Raw genomic sequence first — 15077 nt, 5'->3', positions numbered from 1 at the left:
TGTTGATTCGATAATTATCTTGCTTTGGATTTTGCAGATAGTGTGAACTCTTGGAGTTGGAGTTTCCCTTTTTTCTTCTACTTATCTATGACTAGTATTTTGTTCTAAAATAGAATATATTGACTATTTTTGGATTTAGGATGCAATATAGTAGCTCTTGTACTGACTCTACTAAGTTGTGGGATGATTTTCTATGTTATGGCTACCTTTCAGACAATTTTTATTCCCTTACTTATTTATGAGTTGTATTGTCTTTTCTACTCTTTTTGGGCATTTTCCACCAAGTTAGCCCATTATAGTAGCTCTGAGCTATGGTTTAACTTACCTACTAGTGAGATAGAGTAGGTGACATCACGACTCATAAATTGGGTCATGACAAATTAGCATCACAACCTACGTTTAATCAATATTATTGAAAAAGAGAAAGTGTCTAGTAGAGTCCCATGGATTAAAATAATGGCATTTGTTTCTTATCTTCGGGAGACAACAGGACATTCTTAGGAGTTATTCACTTCTTTCACTTATTTTGTGCAAAGCATCTGAGTTGGTTTCAAAAGTATTGAAGGGTCCACGTGCTACTACTACACGAGAAGAAGGTCCCAAGACTGAGATTAGGGATCCTGTTGTTGTTTATAGATAACCCAGAGGTCATGGAAAACCTCAAGATATGTCCCAAGCTTAAGGAAAGGATAGGGGCCTTTACTAGATCCTATTCACGCTTCTGAGCCAAAGATTTTCTTACCCCATCCAACAGTAGGCTAAGGTTCGGCCCAGGCCCCATCGGCATTTATTTCTTATTTAGTGCTCAAGGATGATTTAGTTCAACTTGTAGGGTTTGTTGGTGGTTCACCATTTGATGATGTGAAGTTTACAAATTAGAGTGGTACTGAGGCGGGGGTGCACCTTTAGCTGCGGATCCCAGAGCTAAGGTCCCTTCTGCGCTGGCAATTGCTCAGCCGATAGTTTTTGAGTAGTTATGTAGCCTGCTATTTCTATTAAGGAGCAGAAGATATTGTGCAAATTCTTAAGATTGGCTCCATCTATGTTTTCTAGTGCACTAGGCGAGGATGGAAAATAAGTTTTGATTGTTTGTGAGGATAGGCTCCATAATTTAGGCCTAGTTGAGACTCGTGATCTGGACTACACTACTTTTTAGTTAGACTTGGTAACTCAACATTCGTTGAGAGTTCATCTTGATTCCAGTCCAGTTTGATCTTCTTCTTTGACATGACTCAGTTCTCCAAGATATCCTTAGAGAAGTACATGCCCTACATCTTTAGAGATAATTTAGGGGATCAGTTCTTGAGGTTGGAGTAGGGCTATATGATGGTTATGGAGTTTGAGGATCATTTACATGAGTTGTCGTGGAATGGTACATTTATTCTAACTACTAAGTATAAGAGAGGTTTGTTGCTTTGTTCGTAGACTGATACTTCCTCATCGTATGTCCACTCAAAGTTTGGTTGTTATGGGTAGGTCTTTTTCTGAGATTTTAGACCATGCTCAGGTGATGGAGGAGATGTAAACTAGTCCTAATAGAGGCAGCGATAAGAGGACCCAGTATCAGGGTAGTTTCAGTGAGAGGCATAATAGCACCAAATTCAGAGGTAGAAGTTCTCAGGGCAGATACCCTTTACAGTCGTTGTATCAGCCTTAGGGCCAGCCTAGTAAACCCATTCAGGAAGCTCTTTAGATTAGTGATGGGGGTCAGTCTATTGTCAGTGATCACCTTGATCAGGGTAGTGGTCAATCTTCAAGGGTCTTATCTTCTGGTTATTCTAGTTAGGGTTGTTATTCCAGGATAGCAAGTTCTTTTATTTCTTGTATAACTCATGAAGCATGTTATGATTGTGGAGCCTTTGTTCATTACTCACAAGAGTGCCCTAATCGTGGGGTGATTATTACCACAGTTTGGAATATTCCCTTTTTAGAGTTGTTCATCCCTCAACTAAAGGTGGTATGCATATTCGTAGGGGTGGTCCCCAAGGTGCTCATAGAACATCTCAGAAAGGTAGGGCAGGAGATTAATAAAGAGCCCAGCCTGGTGGTAAGCATGGTCAGTTGTATGTAGTACCTACTAGGCCTGAGGCTGAGTCTTTAGATATTTTTATCATAGGTATAATTATGGCGTGACATCAGTCGAGCTATACTTTATTTAATTAACGATCCACTTACTTTTATGTGTCTTCTTATTATGCCCCACGGTTAGAGTTATCTTTAAATTTATTATCTGTGGCTTTATGTGTATCTACTCCATTGGGTGAAACTGTAGTTATGGATTGGGTTTTTAGATCATATGTTGTGATGGATAGAGATGATGACAATTATGTTGATCTCACTATACTAGACATGGTAGATTTTGATGTGATTTTGGGCATGGACTTGTTATCCCAATACCATAGGGTCATGGATAGTTTTTCAATGACCGTTAACTTAGCTATGCCTAGCATACCATCGATCGTGTGATAGGGAGCTATTTCTCGTGATTTGATGGGGAATAATTTTATGTTCATTCTAGAAGACTTTTCTCTAGGGGTTGCAATTCTTATCTCACTTATATTAATTATGTTAGTATACAGAGTCCATCGCTCGACTTTGTCCCCATAGTCTATGAGTTTCTTAATGTTTCATTACCGATTTGCCTAGCATTCCTCCTACCTATGAGATTAAGCTAGTTATTGATCTCGATGCTAGAACTAGACCAATTTCTATGACACCTTATCGTATGACTCCTACCGACATTAAAGAGATGAACTCTAAACTTCATAATCTTCTTGGTAAGGGTTTACTTAGATCAAGTGTCTCCCATTGGGGAGACCCTATGTTGTTTGTTAATGAAAAAGTGGCTCCATGCGGATATGTATTGATTATAGGTAGCTTAATAAAGTGATGGTGAAGAACCATTATCCTTTGCCTCACATTGAGGATTTTTTAGACAAGCTTTAGGGAGCAGCTATGTTCTTTAACATTAATTTGAGGTCCGGCTACCATCAATTAAGGATTCAAGCCCAAGATATCTGAAGATGGCCTTTAGGACTTGTGATGGTCATTATGAGATCCTAGTGACATTTTTGGTTTGACAAACGCCCCAGCTACATTTTTAGAATTGATGAACAACATATTCAGACCTTATTTAGATTGTTTTGTGATTGTGTTTATCGATGACATCCTTGTGTATTCAAAAAGTAGGGAAAAGCATCTGCAGAATTTGAGAATTTTTCTCTAGACTTTGAGAGATCATATGTTTTTCACCAAGTTCTCTAAATGTGAGTATTGTCTTAAGTCGGTGACATTTCTTGGGTATGTTGTGTCTAAGGATGGGATTATGGTAGACCAAACGAAGATTGAGGCTATTTGTGACAAGGCCAGGCTTACTTCTCTGATTGACGGTCGTAGCTTTATTGATTTGGCCGGCTATTATCGATGATCCATTAAGGGTTTTTATACAATTTCGGCACTTATGGCCGGATTGACTCGAAAGAAGATTCCTTTTAGACGGTCTGATTAGTGCGAGTCATGCTTTGGGAAGCACAAGGAGTTCCATATTTTGGCTCTTCCTATTGAGGGTAAGGGTTTAACTTGTATTATGATTCTTGTGGTGTTAGTTTGGGATGTGTATTTATGGATGCATGGGGGACTCCACCACACTATGATAGACCAGGTCCCTTATATTCAGACACAGGTAATCAAATAGTAATGCATTAAGGAAACAAAATTTTGTAGGAAATTAAAGGACACAAAGATTGAATATGGAAACGTTCTTGCTCAATGGAGGAAAAACCATGGATTTCCCTCACAAGCAATCAACAATCCACTATAATCAAACTATTGATTACTGACTCAAATGGGAACTTAACTCTAAGCTGCACCAGTTTGTCACAACTTTATTACAAACCTACCTTGACAACTCTGCTAAGAACTCACCTAAATATTGATTAACTCTAACCAATATCAACTCAGGTAACTCTACCTAAGCATTGTCACGAATAAAAGAAAAGCATTACTCTTATAACATGAGTAATTCAATTACAAACCAATACTCGACCCAAGAACACACACTCTCTCAGCACATGAAAGATTGGGACTTGAGATATATTTGAGTTTTCTTCGATTTCTCTTATTGAACAATTTTATTGCAAAAACTAATTATTTAGGGATCATTCATTTATGTTTATAGATGGATAATGATCAGGATAGAAGTATGATCGGGCTCGGAATCCTAATAGGTACAATATCACATGCGCAGTTTATTCTACTAACAGACAAAACTGCGTAGGACAGTGACACCTGTATTAAATTCATTAAGACCCAGGGACCTAGTTCCTTGTTTTCGGCTGATCATCTTTAAAAAAAGATATAGAAATTTTCTACCCCTTTAATGATAACAACCAACCATAAATTTTTGAGAATCAATGTCCATTCATCTTATTTAATCAGAGTAATCACCACTACCATCGATGAATGTTTCCCTATCAATATGTCATTATGATTCACCAATATTCTTCCCCCTGTCACTATCCCATCTTACGGGTGGCAGCAGACCGGAGTTAATCTAGTTTCGGTCTGGTGATCATGTTTTGGTTTGGTAATGCAATGGTAACGGTTTCTACTGGAATACCGATAATAACAACCTGGAATCTGGTACCGGTGCAGAGTATCGATTTTTTCTCGTAGTTTCAATTCTGGTTTACTGGTTTCGGTGTTGATTGGCCAGTTCCGGTCTAGCGTCGACCGGTGTAGTATAATTTTATTTCTTTTCAAATTGTTTAGTATATAGTCGTTGTTGACCATTTGATTTTAGCCATTGGAGGGGTCCAATGGATATTTTGTTTCTCCCCCTCCCTATTACCCCACTACCTCTTTGAATTTCTACTATAAATACCCTTTATATTTATTCTTTTTTCTCACAAATATTTTAATTTCTCCTACTCTCTCTTTATATTCTCATACTCTCAACATTTATAGTTACTGTATTAATTGGAGTTGGAGTTTTTTTTTGAAGATATTACAAGCTTCAATTATCATTATTCAATTCCGACATTTGGTATACGTCCGCTTTTATGTAGACGTTCGGTATATTCGTTCCAACATTAATCTCTAAATTTTTATTTTGAATATTTATATTTGTTTACTTACATAAATTTTTTGATTTATAATATTTATAGTGCTTGTTTTAACATTTTAATTTTATTTAAATTTAATTATGGATATCAATAAGAGTAGTGATAAAATACCAATCTTTGGTAAGGTTTTCCATAGAAATAAAAAAAATAGTGCTACTGCTAGTTCCTTACCGCTTAGATTTAGTTAAACTTCTTTATCACAACCTAATGATTTCAATGTTGGTGTCGGTATGGAATTAGACCATGAGACAATATGTATGTGTTATGATAATTTTGAGGAAGACTTACTGGAAGAAGATGATATAGAAGAACAAGAGTTAGGTGAAACCCCTACCCCTACTAGTCTGGTATGGAATTACCAAAAGATAATGATGTACTTCATTCCCCCTTTATCGGAATTTAGTAGGGCCAAAAGTACTGAAAGTCCTAAAAGGTCCTTAGTTTGGCAATTTATGAGTCAAGATAAGGTAAATAATACTGATACTTGCAATAAATGTCAGAAAGTTATGAAACATTTGACCGGGGGAAACAATGGTGGGACAGGGTTGCTTACACGCATTTGAGGAAATGTAATAATGAATTTATTCGTCTAGAAAATGAATATAAGGAAAAAATGATGGTACACCATTGGCGGAAGAATCTGTAGGAGGTAATATGGTTCAAACACATTTAGATAGGTTTTACCCAACTGGCCCAAGTTTTTCATCGACATATAGTAAAGATATAGATAGAGAGGAACTAGCGAAAAATGGTTGTTGTTATGGGTTTGTCTTTTAGTTTTCCTTCACATCCCAGTTTTATTAATTATATTCAACGAGTATATAATCAAGGTTTTTCACAAAATAAAATTAAAAATGATATTTTTAAATTTCAAGCTGAACATTGTCATTTTCTTCATTGCTTATTTAGTAAATTTGATGGTAGAGCATCTATTTCTTTTGATATGGGTCATAGCATTCTTGGTAATGATTATTTTACTGTCATGGTTCATTGTATTAATCACCATTGGAACATGCAAAAAAGAATTATTACTTATAAATATGTTGACGATAGTAAAACCATTAAATTTATATCTACTACAATAACGGATTGCTTAAAATATTTTAGACTTATTGATTAAACTATGACATGTACATTAGAAAATGCTTCTAATAATTTGAAAGCCATTGATTTTTTAAATGATAGACTGTCTTATGGATGATGATTATTTTCATGTTAGATGTACTGCAATTATTTTAAATTTGATAGTACAAGATGGTGTTGAGTTGTTTGGAAATAGTTGTTGTGAAGTTCGAATTGCATGTAGTTCTATTTTTAAAATTAAAAAAGGCTATAATAGATGATTTTAATTACCAGTATGGAAAATGGGAACTTCCATATTGAAAAGTTCCAAGAGAAATTCCTACTTGATGGAATTTTTTGAATCAAATGCTGGAAGTTGCTTGTGTATATCGTGAACCTATACAATTAGTTTATAATTCGCTTAATTCGAATAATGATTTAAGGCTAGGTTCTGATGATTGGATTGAAGTAGAAGAACTTTGTAAATTTTTGAAAACTTTTTATCAAACTACAAACACAGTATCTGCATAATATTCTCTAACTATTTCTTCTGCTTTAGTAAATATTACTACTGTTTCTAAAGTACTTGCTAAATATAAAAAAATTGTCATTACAAAGAGGCAATTGAAGCTATGGTTGACAAATTAAAAAAATACTTTTTCCTATTCCATAAATTTATTTGACAGCTACTTTATTCAACCCATTTTACAAAGAACATGGTGAAATGATGAGAGTTCAAGAAATTTACACCAATTTAGAAATTGAACCTCATGAAAAGTCATCAGTCGAAACTTGTTGTGCTAGCATAGTACCTAAAGCCAAGACTTTATATAACATGTATCAAGTTATGGAACAAAATATTGGGTCGGTCGAACCTCCTACTTCTAGACATAGATATGTTGATTTAGATAATGAGATAGGTGAAGAACTTGGTCTTCAATGTTGTAGCAATAATGATTTTGATTTGTATATTTCTCAGGATCGGGAAAATATTAGAAATCCAAATGGACAACAACAACTTTTAGCATGGTGGAAGACCCGTACCAGACATTTTCCAAAACTTTTAAGGGTGATTCGAGGTTTGCTAGCAAGTCAAGCTTCTTCAATTTCTTCAAAGAAAGATTTTAGCATAGGAAGATTTATCATTGAAGATCATTGATATTCGTTGGTGAAGGATAGTTTGCAGATTTCGGTATTATTTAGAGATGGGATCCATGTCGAACAAAGAAATTTTGGGCTCTCAAAATTACCGCTCCAAATTGAAGATGAAATAGATGAAATATTTAAGGAGAATAGTGATGATGGAATGGAAGCTATGGAAGAAGAAGGAAAAAGATCAATTACGGAAAATATAGAAATAGATAACTTTTGTCTATAATACTATGGACATTATAGATATTAATAATATTCTGGAGTAAAGATCTAACTCAAACAGAACCCTTCCTAAAAGGTGGTTGCATAGAAAAGATTCTCTTTTAATATTTGTAGTAAATGTACAACGTACTAAATTTGAATAAATATAAAGGCTATTCACCTCAATTTTATTTTAAAATTTTTTTAGTTTGATGCAATTATAATTTACTTTTATAATTTTAAAGTTATAGAAAAAAAGTTTAATACTTTAACTTTATAAAGTTAGGAAATTTTTATATAAATTTTTCTAAGTTTATGTTATATAAAGTTAATGTTAGGAGTTAAAATTATAACTATTTTAAAATTATATATTAATCTATTATAACATAAAATTATAACTATTTAAGTTAATGTTAATTGTTTTTATAGTATAAGCTTTTAACTTAAACTTATATAAATATAATTTAAATTAACTCATAACATTAACTTTAAAAGAATATTAGATTAATATATCTTTAACATAATTATATTAATAAAACAAGTTAGATTATTAAAATGATTATATTCTTTTAATTTTATTAAAGTTAATTTTATTAACTTTAATTTCATAACATTAATTTTATTAAATCAACTCATAAAATTAACAATTTAACATTAAACAGCTATTTTAAAGAAATTAAAAGAAAATTAAAATCACGTCGGAACTCCGGTTTCAGTATCGGTCCGACCCGGTACTACACCGGTGACAAACGAACCGGAGTGGAAGGCCCATATTTTTAGGTGGTACCAATTTTGGTCGTACCAGTTTTGGTAAAATACACTGGTATATCTGTCCGGCACCAGTTTTGGTTCCGATAGAACCATTTTGGAGGTACCATTTCGGTTCGTTGCCAGGCTTATACCTTCCTTAAAATATTCTTCCCCTTATCACTAGTATTTAACACATATGCACTGTAACGCCCCGAAATTTGGTCTCAAGACGTCACACGGTGCTTCGGGGCACAAGAGACCCCAAGCTAACCCTCCTACTGGCATAACTCACAAGCAACTGGATAAAATGCTTAAATCTATATAAAATCAGCAAAAATATAGAATTTCTCTGAACTTGATCAATATAAATACGAACTTTAAAAGATTACGACTCTCCTTTTACCAAATAAAACTGAAACTAAATACATCAACTTCTACTGACTGTCTATAAAGCCTCTACTGGTACTGACTTCAGATAGCCGCGTCATGACTCTCAACTATCCAAGCTCAATATGACTAAAATAAGAAAATACAATACTTCTCACACTATATAACCAACTCAAGTCCTCGAATCAAAAGGACTCATCACCTACTGAATGGGAGCGGCGAACTGACTGAATGCGGTATCTGCGCTATAACTTACACCTACATTATAAGACACTGTAGCATATGAAAATATATGGGGGTCAGTACTGTAAGGAATGTACTGAGTATGTGGGGGTGTAATGCAACATTATAAATAATATCATAAATGATTTTAAAAATCATACATGCTGACGATAACAACTTTCTTTACTTCAATTAATTGAAATATATTCCTTGTAAATCATCAATAGTAATGCAAGCATTATATATCTCATAAATCATTATACTCAACTCAAACTCTTTAAATCATGACTTAGAGTGACTCGGTAACTCATGAAACTTGAACTCTTATGGACTTGGGAGTTTCTTATAACCGACATAAACTAAACCATGTGAGCCGCATGGAGTCTAACATTTTTCCCTCCTAAGGAGAGAACCCTACATAGGAGGGAGCGTCGTGCTCTTGCGAGGGAGTACAACCTCAATTTCACTATCCTAATCCCATACTCAAGCTCTGGCCCATAATTTCAACATCAAGCCTACGGTGGCATGTAGTTTTGATGAAATACCATATTTCCTGCTCGGTACTAAATACTCTTCCCAGACTCAGCTCATAATGCGTTAGGAAATCCACCACAAATATATTAAAGGTCTATCATGATAACCAAATCAAATCTCTTTCTGATTTATCAAATCATAATCAATTTGTGGATTCCTAACTCTACTCAAATCAAATCAATCTTTCTCAATATCAAAATGTATTGATTCATTAAATCATGGCAACATCATTAACTTTGAGGAAATATCAAGACTCATTGTAACAACTCAATCTCATTAATCAATATACTCAATAATCCAATTTGTCATAAGAAAGCTTAAAGCTTGACACATCTCTTGAAAGCACTTGAAATACCAACTCATGGTAGAAACATGAAATTCACAATATTAAATAATAAGTCATAATTTGGAAATTATAAAATAATCATGTATCAAAAACTTCAAGAAAACATCATAGAACTCATTCTTGAATCTCAAGCTCGAATATCAATATGTATATTCGATAATCAAACTTCTCATAGCAAAGCTTAAATTATGACTCTTATCTCAAATCATTTGGAAATCATCAACTCATAATAACAATATTCAACTCATGGCATAAGTTCTCAATTTAAGAAATAAAATGATGAAATAGTCATGTGTATCAATCTTGAATAGCTCAAATATCATAAATCATAAATAAAGAAATTTGGGTGTATACCCGCTTTGCAAAATCATGAAATTCAATAGTAGAAGTTAAATCTTTGGGCACAAAAACTAAAGAAGTGCTCTTGTTCAAAACCCCACATACCTTGATTATGGATTTCAGTGAAGAAACCTATTATAGACTCCTTTTCCACTTCTTCAGTTAGGGTACTTGATGCTTTTGACTTGGGTACCTTGAATCATGAACCAATTTGTGAAATCTATGGTTTGATTCTTGAATATCTTGGAAGAAGGTTTGATTTTTGGGTTGAGAGAAAATCCTAGCCTCTTGAATATTCTTGGAAGAGAAATGAGAAAAAAATTTACTTCTCTTCTCTACTTGGATATATATAGAGAGGGTCAAAATGGATGGAAAAGACCAAAATACCCTTTTAAAAATGTCCCATAATTGCTGAAAAAAATGGCTAACGACATTTATGACAGGCTGTCAAACCTGTGATAGGCCGTCACAAAATGTCATCAAAAAAAATTAGATTTTATGAGTTTCTACCTAAGGCCGACGAAATCGTCAGAAATGTCGTCAAAAATGTGACAGGCTGTCAAAAACGTCGTCAAAAATGTGATAGCCAGTCAGAAACGTCGTCACACATTTCCAGATTGATATGCTGGAGTAAAATGGGTGTAACTCTTTGCTCCGATATCGGATTTTGGAGAAATTGGTATTTTTGGAAAGATAATTCAATTATCTATCTTTTGATAGGTCATAAGATCAAAATTTCCAAGTATAATAAGAGATATGATCATTTGAAGTTGACTATACCAATATCCTTCACAGGAATTCAATCGGTAAGGAATATTTTGATTCGCCCAATCATTAGGACATCTTTGAGGCCTTAATACAAACCATCCTTGATTATAAAACAGCCAAAGCACCATAATTTATTTGTCAAGATCTTGATTCATTGTTGGACTATTGGTTAGAGTCCCGAGGAATTACAAAATGGCTTTAACTTCCTCACTGGATGTCCAATTCGGGTGAATCTTAAGTCAATGGAAAGCATATCCAATTCTACCCATGATAGAAAGTGGAATTTAGGGAAATATAACACTATATAAACAACAATCAATTTGGAAGTCTTCCATAGTCACTCAAAAGATGGATTTAGGCTTAAGAAACGATCGGGGTATTACATGCACCTGGTACCTAGTCCCTGACACATTATGCACCACACCTCACGTGGTCCCTACCATATGAATTTTGTATTCACTCTTTTGACATCATTGAAAAGTGATAATAGTAGACTAAGAGTAGAATAAGCACAAGTTAATTAACTCATAGCCACTGGGGTAACACTGACATGAAGAACAACTTTAAACTAATGAAGAGACAAACGAGACACACAAACAAAGAATTCATTCATTTTTTACTAAGATCAGTACTATTACAGTATAAAAAAATAAACATAAAATATCTAATTCATCAAAAGCCACATTCAAAACAAGGACTGGAAACTGGCATAGGAATAAGAAAGAGACCAAGTTAATAGGACTTAGGTAGAGGGGGGATTATTGGAGAAGGATTTAAGAAACAACTCCATTCTAGAACTCCCATACATCATGAGCATTCATCAATTGGTTAGTAAGGTATTTAACTTCAACATTCATCCCTTTGAGGATAACTTTTGATTTGGCATCTTCAAGATCATTATCTCAGCAACCTTAGTATCTAACCTAATCCTCATCTCTTCTATTTCATTTCTTAAATTCTCCTGAACAGCCAATAGTTATAACACTTTGGATACAATTACCACCTTTCCTTTCAAACACTTGTTTTCAACAAAAGTTGTCAACTAAATATATTGTTCATTGTTCCTAGAGTACCCGTAGTTCCTATAACTCCAAATTGATTCTGTTCAAGAAATACCATAAGGCTTATGATGTTTTCCTTCCATCTCATTGATGACCTTATGCATTTGCTCTAACATTAGAGCAATTAGAATTATCAACTCAAATTCACTCAGACACTCTATCAAAAACAAATCAATAGCAAAAGCAATGGTCCTTTGCTCTGACCTGTGCAAAAGGAACTTGTTCACAAATTCAAACACTAATTGGAGCTCACTTGTGAGAAATTTCTTTCTTACACCAGTTATTGATGTCCATCCCACCTTTCATGCGTCAATCATCAATTCAGTTAAGGCATATTATTTGACAACAGTCCTCACACCCATAATAGGCATATCCAGAATATTTCCTAGTGCCTCTTAATCTAGATTTATTTTCTTTCCTTGTACCTAGGAATTAAGCTCAACCCATCATTTGAGAAATCCATTATATAATAGAATTCGCTTACTTCCTCTTCAAAAACCATGGAAGTTGGTTCCTCTATGGGGTGTAACCATCCCTAGTGTTTGACATATTCCACCATGTCTACTATGTTAAGTTTCTTATAAATCCTGGGATCAAACATTTTACCAGATAGTACTTTCTGGGTTTCCAACACCGTATTTATTGCTTTTCTAAATATTAAATTCTTTTAATCCCTTTTCCTCTTCTTTTGGAATCACTAATTGGTTCCTTTTCAACAACTTTTCTCTTTTTGGGACTAGGTCCCTCAGAGACTTTCTTCTTTTTAACAACAATCTATTTCTGTTTCATTCCTTCAGGGCTACCAGACTTTTAATTGGATGACCTAGTCTTCCCTACAATATTAATTTCTTTCCCTTTTTTTCTCAGTTGCAGCAGTAACATCAGAATCAATTTCTTCACTCTCTCTAACCTCTAAACCTCAGCCATCTTTTCTTTGCCTTTTTATCCCCTTTGTTTCTTCATTGACCAACTCAGAGGTGGTTCATCATCATCCTCCTCATTGGAGGTAGCACAATTTCTCCATTTTTTTATCACATCAACCATATAACCTACTACTTGCTCTTCCAGACAAAATGACCTTTCCTTGGGATCATTTGCAAGTAGAAAGAAAATTTCAGATACCAAATTTATACTGCTGGTAAGATCAGACCTCGTTACTAGTATTTCTTTATCACATAGTTAGGCAAAAATGAGGTTTAACTCTGAGGGAGTAGGAGAACCATGTACTGTAGGGTCTCTAAGAGTTTTATTTTTTCTGTTTCTTCAAAAAAAATAGGGATGTGAGAGTCTTTAGGTAAGTTTGGGTCATCTGAGAAAGGAGGAACTTTGGATTGAGAGATTTCTTGTTCGATTGGTGAATCTAAACCTAGATTCAGATCCTTTACCATGGTTGACTCAACAAAAATTTTAATGGCTGAGGAAGTTTCAATGGGGACTGACTCATTTAGGGGTTCTAGAATCTCTAAAAAAGATTCAGTGGATAGAGTTAACACAGGTTCTTATTGAGGGCTTAAGGGGATGTTTACTATGGTTTTGGGTGTTAAATGATCAGAAAGTTTGATTTGGGATTATTCAGACTGATTTTCTGGTGCTTCATCGACTTCAGGTTCTTTAAAGAGGGTTGAAGAGTAAGAATGTCTACCATATTGAATTTTTTTTGTCTGAATCCAAATGGTAATACATTCCATTCATAAAATCCTTGCGGTACCGTAAATGCGGTCAATTCTTTAGATTCTTCTTCTAACTTTAAATGGTAAAATCCTGATTTACAATCGAATTTGCTAAAATAATTATATTAATATCTCTGTACCTCCAAGGTGTACATATTTTATTGGATCTCCTTTACTTTTTATATCATTTATCTCTTTATTAATTATTTTTTTTGTTACTAGTGGTATACTAGCTTTGCCTTTTGCATATCTACAGTCTATTACATGTTCTTTTTGGCATACTACATAATATTCGTCCTTTTTCCTAGTAAAAATATTTTTTATTGTTGGTACTTTAAATATTTTTTCTACACTTAAATCTAATTCTTTTCCTTTTATTTCATCAAATATGTTACTGTCAAATATTATTTTTTGTTCCGTTCCTTCATCATTTAAATATTCTTCCTTTGTTATTATTTTTATATCTTCTTCAGTCATTTGATTTCACTATCTGTTTCATTATCTATTTCATTTTCTGAAATTTCATATATACTATCCTCACTTTCTAATTCATAATCTATATAATCTATCTGCATATATTCTGTATTATCTATTTTTATTTCTGATATTTGTTTATTTTTTGAATTTTTAGGTAATTTACAATCTCTAGCTAAATGGCCTATCTTTCCACAATTATAACAAGTAGATTCTTTTATAGATTTCTTCTTTCTATATGGTCTTTTGTATTTATAATTGTTTACATAATATCTTTTTCTCGGTTTTTTATATTTATATTCTGATTTTTTATATTTCTTATATTTCTTATGTCTTTTTCTTTTCTTATAATATCTTTCTTCACATCCAAATTGGGGTGCTATTTTATTCTTGCAACATGCTAAATTTTTTATTAATGTTTTTTCCATTTTTAATTCTTCTCTATATTTTTCACATAAGTTTCTATACCATTGGTGTAAAAATTTTATTCTTGCTCCTAGCGTATCTACTATTTTTGCTTCTCCCCAACTTTTTATTATCTTTGTACTAAATGGCTCGGGTAATTTTAATATATATAACACATATTACATATTGCTAATTTTAACATTAAATTCCTATTTCTTTCTTTTTCTTCATCTTGTTCTTCTTCTATTGTTGTCATACTACCAAATTCATCTTTTATAGCTATTTCATATTTTTTTTAATAATTCTATAGGTGTTAGTTTAGTTATTGTTGAGTTTAGTTATTGTTGATGATGTTCCTTCTATAGGTTTATTAGTTCTTAATACTTTCTTGCTATTTACAGTTAAATTTGAAAACCATAGTTTTACTGATCCTATTAGTGTTCTTTCTATATATTCTGGTGCATCTGTTATGTTTATATTATTATCTAATAATTGTTTTGTCATATATCCTATCCATAATTGTATTATTTTTTCTGTATCTATTACACAGTCTAGGTCTAAAAAGTTATAATTTTTATTAACT

This window comes from Capsicum annuum, chromosome 3, assembly GCF_002878395.1.
Source record: "Capsicum annuum cultivar UCD-10X-F1 chromosome 3, UCD10Xv1.1, whole genome shotgun sequence".
NCBI lineage: Eukaryota > Viridiplantae > Streptophyta > Magnoliopsida > Solanales > Solanaceae > Capsicum > Capsicum annuum.
Note: the sequence above shows the minus strand (reverse complement) of the source record.